Source organism: Oenanthe melanoleuca, chromosome Z (genome assembly GCF_029582105.1).
Source record: "Oenanthe melanoleuca isolate GR-GAL-2019-014 chromosome Z, OMel1.0, whole genome shotgun sequence".
In the NCBI taxonomy this organism is placed as follows: domain Eukaryota; kingdom Metazoa; phylum Chordata; class Aves; order Passeriformes; family Muscicapidae; genus Oenanthe; species Oenanthe melanoleuca.
Window position 1 is genome coordinate 4,621,271 of NC_079362.1, and position 8,123 is coordinate 4,629,393.

Genomic DNA, 8,123 nt, shown 5'->3' on the forward strand with positions numbered 1-8,123 from the left:
TAAGGCTGGCCCAGAGGGTCCCTGGGGTGGGTCTGGGGTGAAAATGGAAATGGGAAGCAGGGAGGAAGGGCAGGATGTCACTGCGAGAATGCCATTACATTCCACTGGCAACATGGCGATGGCGGGGGGAAAAACTGGTGATTGCTGCTGACCACCCTGATCCTCAGGACAAGAGGCCCAGGAAGGACTGCACATCTCCCTCCTGGTGGTGTCCTGAATGTGGTCTCGTTGCCTGGTGTACCTTACCTGGGAATCTCTCTCAGCTGCCCATGGTCATTCCCCAGTTCAGGTAAGCAAACCTGCTCCCCTGAGCACGTCCTTTAGGTCTCTGACAGGGACTGTCCAGCTTAGCTAGAGCATGGCAAGGAAGGGAGTCTTCTGTCACTCTGGATATTTTAGAATTTTATTGACAGTCTGGGTGAAAAAATGTACTGAAACAGAGTATCCTCTAGCTACTGCTGCATCTTCATCACTGGGTTCTCCAAGTGACCTGTTCAGGCTCACAGCACATGCATAATCCAGTTCTGCTGTATCACAGCTTTTCCTCTCACAACTTAATTCTAATTATGACAAGTCACCCATTTCTAATTAAAAGATATCTCAGAGATTCATTACATTAACAATACACTATTCTTAGATAAACAACACTTAATTAATTAAGCTACCTGGGGATTATAGCTCTTAAAAGTAATTCCTTAAATTTCCCTAATATTTATAACTTATTCTTTTGATACAAAATAAAATAGAGGTTTCAATTGAACATAGCAAACAGACAAAACCTCCAAACATGAGATTTTCTGTGTCTGGCAAAGGTCCTAAGAAAACTCAGGGGATGGCTAAATCTCGGCCTAAACACCACAAATCCCCTCTCTACTCCTCTCAGCTGGCAGGGCACAAAATCTCCCTGAGGTGCAAGCATCTCCTCTCCACTCTTCCTGCACTTGCTTGGCTGAGATGATCAGAGCAGCCAGGCTGGAGGCAGGATGGCCTGAGGTCACAAAGGGATGCTGCCCAGAGGAAAAACGTTCAAAAGAAAAGATTCCTTGTCACTTTGCAAGACCACAGGCTCAAGCAGGATTGCTCTGGCTCCCAGGAAGATGCACAAAGAGGACCGAGGGCACCATCTGCCCCTCAGCCTTCCTGTGCCGCACCTGTCTCAGCCAGGCCCACGTGGCCCACCCTCCTCTTCATCCCTTCCTGCACGGATCCTCAGCTCCCAGGCCCTTTGGCAGCTTTGCTTTTTCTCACCTCCAGCAACTCCTGGGCAGATCAGCTCCTGTTCTTGTCTGCCTGCAGGCAGCACTTCAGGAAGACGCGTAGCAGAGCCGAGTGCTGCCTGGGGTTCTGCAGTTTTGGGGGCCTGTTCCTTTCTATCAGTTCAAAAACCTACAGGAAAGGCAAGAGGACACTGCAGCTGCTCCTTTCCCAGACACAACAGCTCTCAGCACACGCAGCCCCCTTTAGAAGCTGCACCTTACCCTCAGACGGGCTTCCCTCTGGTAAGGAGCTTCCCCTTCCACCATTTCCAGCCCCATGATCCCCAGTGACCAGATGTCCACTTTGGGGCCGTAGGATTCTCCTCTCACCACTTCCGGAGCCATCCAGCTGGGAGTGCCCACCCTGGAGCTGCGCTTGCTGCGCTCAGGGCTGAGCTGAGCACAGAGGCCAAAGTCAGCCGAGGAGAAAAACAAAGCCTGTCAAAGGCAGCTCCCCCTGCCAAACCTGGCAAAAGCATTGCCCACGCCAAGCCTGACAAGGCCACCCCACTGCAGCCGGCTGCAAAAGCAGCCGTGCTCTGCTCCCACGGGGCCAGAGCTAGGGCAATAAGGCATTGGCCGCTTCTAAAACACCCTCACCTTTCATGCACTGGTACAGCAGCACTTGCGGGCAACTGGCAGTTCACCCAAAAGCAGCCCCATAGCACATGCTGGCAACGCTGCACCTCCCAGGGATACCCATCCAATTTGACAGATCTGTTCATGCTCACAAGAACGTTGCTGCTTTTGACGTCTCTGTGGATGACTTGGCAGGAATGAAGGAAATGCAATCCTTGTAGGCACTGAGAGAGAAAGGACAGAGGCAAGGGGAAAAGTTCAGCACCTGATTACAAGCTACAGAAAAGGAAAGGGCTCGACGAGACTGACAGCTTTCTCATGGAGTTGAGAGGCAGGGTGCAGCATCATGGTGAGAAAAGAGAAAGGGAAAGAGCATGCTGCTTCAACACTCCTCAAAGGTGTTGAATGCCTTCTTGTGGCGCCTTTTTTGAAGGCATCTGAGTTTCCTAAAGCCTTTGCTGGTTTCGGAAAGATTCCCATGAATTTTGGCTGGGAGGTGTCATGGCAAAGATTTTCTTGAGAGCCATGTGGCAGCAGAGGAGGAAGCAGAACATTAGACTGCAAAAATTTGCAAGGTGCATGACAGCTTAGAGTGACAAGGAATGCAGGGCAGTCAGACAGGCTGCATGCAAAGCTGAGAGGAAAAGCTGACAAGACAAAAGAAGTGAAACCAAACGAGCGAGGGAGCATGAGCACCAGAAGACAAACAGTATGCAAGTGTGCAAGAACAGAGGCCAGGGAGTGCAGGGACAGCAGCAGGCAGCTCATTTCAGATGCTCTTTCTTCTTCTCCATGGGGTGACAGCAGCTCCAAAAGAAAGCCGTGAGCAAGAAATCTCTGCTGTTTCTGCCCACCAACTGACAAGGGCCACGCTGGGCAGGCCAGGGCAAGCACAAGCGGGATCCCTCACCTCCCAACAGACAGCGCCCATCTGTCCTTCCTCCAGGTACACTGCCCTGAGCACACCTGACAACGTGCTGCTGTCCATGAATTCCATCGCCAACCAGAGCTCCCCATCGACCAGGTAGCTGGAAGAAGAAAAACAGGGCATAGCAAGAGGGAATGGGCACAGCTCAGTCACCCCAGGACCCAAGCCAGCCTTTTGCAACTACTCTCCAGGCTACATATGCCAGAAGAGATCATTGCACACTGAGTGCCACCTCCTGCCATGTCCTGCAAATGACTAGAGAAATCATCAACTGTTCCATTTTCTGCCAGGAACCAAAGGGCTTTCTCGCTTCTGCCTTGCACTATCTAAAGGAACATGACAACAGCCCAGCCTGTCTACGTAGGTAACAATATTGGCATTCCTATTGTCCCTCATGGCCAGGATTTCATTGACAGCCAGATCCTCAGACACCTCCTCCTGAAGGCTCATTTTCTTGATTGCCACCTGAAAGGACATTGAAGACCACTAATTTGAGAAGTTGCTCCTTGCCCGAGATCTCAGGGAGCACAGTGCCCTGGTACTGGACAGCAGAGCTTAGGAGAAGCACCACAGCCTGTCCCGAGTGCATTCTGCACTCCAAGCCAAGACTGTGCTTCAGAGCAGGACATGTCCCCAGACTGCCTGGCCTCTCTAGAAAATGCCTGGCTGCAGCGTCTCTTCAGCCAGTAGCTCATCAGTCCACCAGCCTCTGCCATGCAGGGCAAGGTGTGCAAGAGCAAATTCAGCTCCAACGTGAAGACCAAGGGCTGCTGCAAATCTCCAAGGAACATGCCCACTTAGGTCCCTTCCAAACCTAAGGGCAATGCTGCTCATGTGTAGGTGTCCACACATGTGCCAAGGTGCTCTTCTAGGCCATAAAGGTGCAGAGGCAGGAGATCTTCCAGGTCCTGCTCTTTGCCACAAGCAGGACATTGCTGGCACCACGTTGGCTTTGATGATGCCTTCGAACTGCTCTGACTCAGCAGTCCTGAGAGGTGGCAGGAGGGAAAGCCAGAGCCTGACCTTGTTTGGAGCTTGCCTGACTTCATACCTGGTATTGCACCCACCAAAGACCTGGCTCACACTTTTGTGTAAGGAGCAGGTGTCACACTTACCCTTGTCCAAGGTCTTTAAATGCATTGGCTGGCCCAGACTCACAATGCTCCCTGAAAGACAAAAGCAGTGCAAGGCACTCACTTTCAGGCAGAGATGCCAATCCACACATGATCCCAAGTGCAGCCCCACTGTGGCAAGCTCTGAACCCTTTGCAGTCTCTTGGCTTCCAGCCATTGAGAGCAGCAGGTGGGAGGGCAATCTTCTCCACCTTTCAGCAGCTGGTCTTTCCAAGAAGGACTTCATTTGCTTCAAGCACAGCATCTCATGTGATGAGCCAAAAGGATGGACCTTGAAGAACTAGGCCCTCAGAGCAAAGGCAAGGCCTTTGCAGCCTCTGCGGTCACATCAACTCTCACTGGCAGAGCCACTTAGGAGCACAAAGTGTCTGAGCCAGAGGAGGAGTAAAACCCACAGCCAGAAAACAGCTGGAGCTAGAGAGTTGCCTGGGGCACTGTCACTCGTTAGGTGCCAGCCTTCTCCTCAAGCAGAAACAATCCTGTCTGCTTTTGTCTTTGGCACGGAAGGCAGCCCAGGCAGAGCCAAGGCAGTCCCAGCTGCCCTCAGAGGCACCAGGAGCAGCCCCAGCGCTCTGTCACTGCCTCATAGCACGGGCTTAGCTTCTGCAGGGAGACCAAAGTGCCTCTGAGACACTGAACCGAGGAGGAGCTTCTGCTACGGCCAACAGCGAGACACGCAGAAAACACAGTGCTCTGGCAGACAAGAAATACCCCAGACGTACTCAGGGTGTTCAGGCTCTGCTCCTCTCTCCTCCGGGGCTGCGAGGATGGGCTGCTGGATGGAGTGCTGGCACTGGGGGAGCGCTGGCTGCTGCAGGTGCTGCTGCTCAGGCGGCACTCTGCAGTGAACAGCGTGTGTGGGGCTGGAGAGGAAAGGATTGCCCGTCAGAAGGGTGGCTGGCACACGAGCCCTGCAGAGCACACGGCAAAGGCAAGGCCTCAGGGAGGTGCTGTCAGCCACCACCAGGCCTCTTGGGCTGGGGGTTTTTGGATGTCCCCTGCTCGAAGCCAGTGGTAAAACCCCAAGGGCTACTTGGATGCAGGAGCTCATGGTTTCTTCCATGCTACATTTTATCAGCTCTTCTGCAAGACGACTGCAACAAAGAATTGACGCGCTTGCAGAGATCCAGAAGGAGATCAGAGCGCGGCCCCAGAGTTTTGCTGCTTTCCTACTTCTGAGTTTCCCGGAGCAACTAAGTCACCCTGCAGCTGGCATGCAGGTGTCTGACCAGAAGCCCCAGAGCATGTGCCTTTTCTTATCTGTTGCACTGCTTTCCCCTCTGCATTTCAGGCTCAAAGGAGTGGCCCTTCAGAGCCACATGCCAGCCCTTGCGAGACCCACTGCTCTTTGCAATGCAGAGCTGCCCAGGATTCTCCTCAGCAAACTCTACTGGCACCTTGTGCTAATGAAGCGCAGTCTGTATTGCACCTGCAGCTAATTAGCCCATGCAGAGGGGCAGGGTCCTTGCAGGGGCCAGTGTCTCCTAAGTACCCTGCAAGGCTGTGCTCTGCGCCTTTGGACCGCTCTGCCCGCTGAGCACAGGCAGCCGGCACAGACACGGGGCACCAAGGGGCTCACTTCTACACTGGCACTAATTTAATGCTGCCCATTGTCTGATGCCAAGAGACATTCTTGGGCCCTCTCAACATGCCAGCAAAGAAAGACACGCTTCCATGTCAATGTTCAGAAGTCATCAGCCAGTGGTGCCTGGCTTGGCTGAAGCAGCACTAGGTCATGGCAGGCACAGAGACCCCAGAATCTTCAGCCATGAGCACCAAGGGCTGCCTTATCCAAATCCTGAAGCTGGGCTCTGCACAAAAGGCACTGCCAAGCACAGGTGCCCCTCACTGGCTCTGCATGTTCTGGCCATGGAGAGACAGGAGCTGGAGGCTCGATGTCATTTTGCTTCTCTTCAGCCTCTTCCTCCGCAAGAGAGGGAGCCAGAGGAGGTGCTGAGCCTGCTGTTGAGCCCTGCAGACAGAGAGCAGTGACAGACACTGGGAACAGCCAATCCTTTAGGAGCTGCTCTCTGTTGAGCTACGTATACAGCCAGAAGAGGGGGGAATCATGGACTTTGATACAAGTGGCATTCTGTGTCATGAAAATCCTACGAAGATGGGTGAATTAGCTGGGGATCCATCTCGCTGTGTGTTTGGGCTGCCACACTTGGCTTTCATCTTTGAAAAGCTTTTCCTTGGAACATGAGGATAGAGCCAGTGCTCCTTTTGCTACTGCTGAGGCCAACAGCCAGCTGGGCTTTCTATCAGCCTCTCAAGCTGGCACTCTATTCTCTCCTGCAACAGGCCAAGCTCACAACTTGCCCCACAATTCATACACACCAACAAGGTCACAAGTTCCTTCACCACTCACCAAAGGACTGGCTTGTCTCCATGGGCGTGTGAGATGACCTGCAGTGAGCAAAGGAAAAGGAGCCAGATGCCCTTAGAAAAGTCCCTGTCTTGCCGAGTACCACAGAACAATTTAGTCCCAGCAGAGAACATTTCCCCTTTCCCAACATGCCTCCAGGAGCAACCATTCTTTCCCATGGCAAGGAAGAGAACAAAAAGGACACTACCCTAGCCAGAGTTTCTGTTCTGCCCAGCAGCTCAAGCAATGTTTTCCTCTTCTCTTTCCCACATTTTAGGTACTTCTTTAGAAATTGCATGCACTAATCCACATCAACTTTCTGAAGACAATAGCCCAGGAAAGCTTCCCCCGTGGACCCTCTTCCCTGTGGCAGCTCTCTGCTGGAGCAGCCTGAGAATAGCTGCTGAGTTCAGCAGCAAAGCCTAACTGCTTTGGAGCTTGTGCTGCATTACCAAGGGAATCGCTATCTTGGCATACCATAAAGGGTCCAGTCAGACAGCCAAGGCCTCTTAATGGCAGAATGTGCAGCCAAAGATTCTTTCCCTCACTCCCAGAGAGAATAGTAGAGTTTTTAGAAGTGTTTCTGAGGATCTCTTCTTAAAGTCTGCATTTTGCAGGTGGTCTAGGTTGAAGCAGCAAGCTGAAGGAATGACAGACTCCATTGCCACGCACTGTCCCGTGCAGGGAAGGCAGCCACTGCAGGTTACATTGGAAATATGCTCCACCTGCAACCCAGTACAGACACCCCCTTTGGAGCTGACACTGTTGGCAGCAGATTTACCACAGTGGTGGCATCTAAATTGTCATTTTGCTCCCAACTCCACTCAGTCACTAATCAGGCATAAAGAGCAGAGTGAAGCACAGGCCAGGTGACGTGACCCCCAGAATATACCTTTAGTTACGAGTCATCTGCAGCAGGTAGTAGCCAGAATAGGCAACAGAAAAAACGGTGTAAACCGTGGCACAGACTTGCCCGATCATTTTAGCAGTGCTCTGTGGGTTTGCACCTGAATGCCTTCCGAGAGAGGAAGCAAGACTCCTCTCAGGGTGCAGGCCAACTGCTGAGAGCTCCTTGATCACGAAGATACTCCTGCAGCCAGCGAGCACAAGAGCTGCTCTGGACAGAGAGGCCCCGTGTGCACCAGAACAACGCTGTGCTGACAGTGGCACTGTGTGCTGGGTTGATGCGGCCAGAAATGCGTATTCTATCACCATCTGTTAAAACCAGGTGGGGTAATAATTTCCTTATCTCAGTGGCACATACTATCTGCTAATGGGCCACCTTTAAGACAAGATGGGGCAATCACCTTTATCTTCTCCACAACCCATCCTCCCTCCAGGAAGATATCATCTGCTGCTGGGCCATTATGTCCCACTGTATGACTGATAAAATTACATCATCCCACTGGGAGATGCTCCAGCCAGGGGGAGGAGCCAAGCCTTTCCTACCTAGATAAAAATGAAGCTGTTGGACGGCAAGTTACCCTTCTTTCCATTGGATTCCAGAGGAAAAGCCGGACCTTTCCACATCATCCCTGGATTTTTGGAGAAAGGCTGCACCCTTCTACAGGAGCACTGCTTCAGCTGAACCACACCTGCCACTGCAGGGGGACTGTAGCCACTATTTAATCAGACTGCTACCAACACCCTGACTGATGGGGTGTCAGGTTGTATTCTGATTCTGTCAGGGTTGGGGTTGCTCTTTTGTAATACTGTATTTCTATTTTAATTTTCCTAGTAAAGAACTGTTATTCCTAATTCCCATATCTTTGCCTGAGAGCCCCTTATTTTCAAATTTATAATAATTTGGAAGGAGAGTGTTTACATCCTCCATTTCAAAGAGAAGCTTCTGCCTTTGT

General features: G+C 51.9%; 1 pseudogene; it reads right to left on the reverse strand.

Annotated features, from left to right (window-relative positions):
• Positions 1 to 848: 848 nt before the first annotated feature.
• LOC130264929 (serine/threonine-protein kinase PAK 3-like) lies at positions 849 to 7,245 on the reverse strand (annotated as a pseudogene).
• Between the last annotated feature and the right edge of the window lie 878 nt (positions 7,246 to 8,123).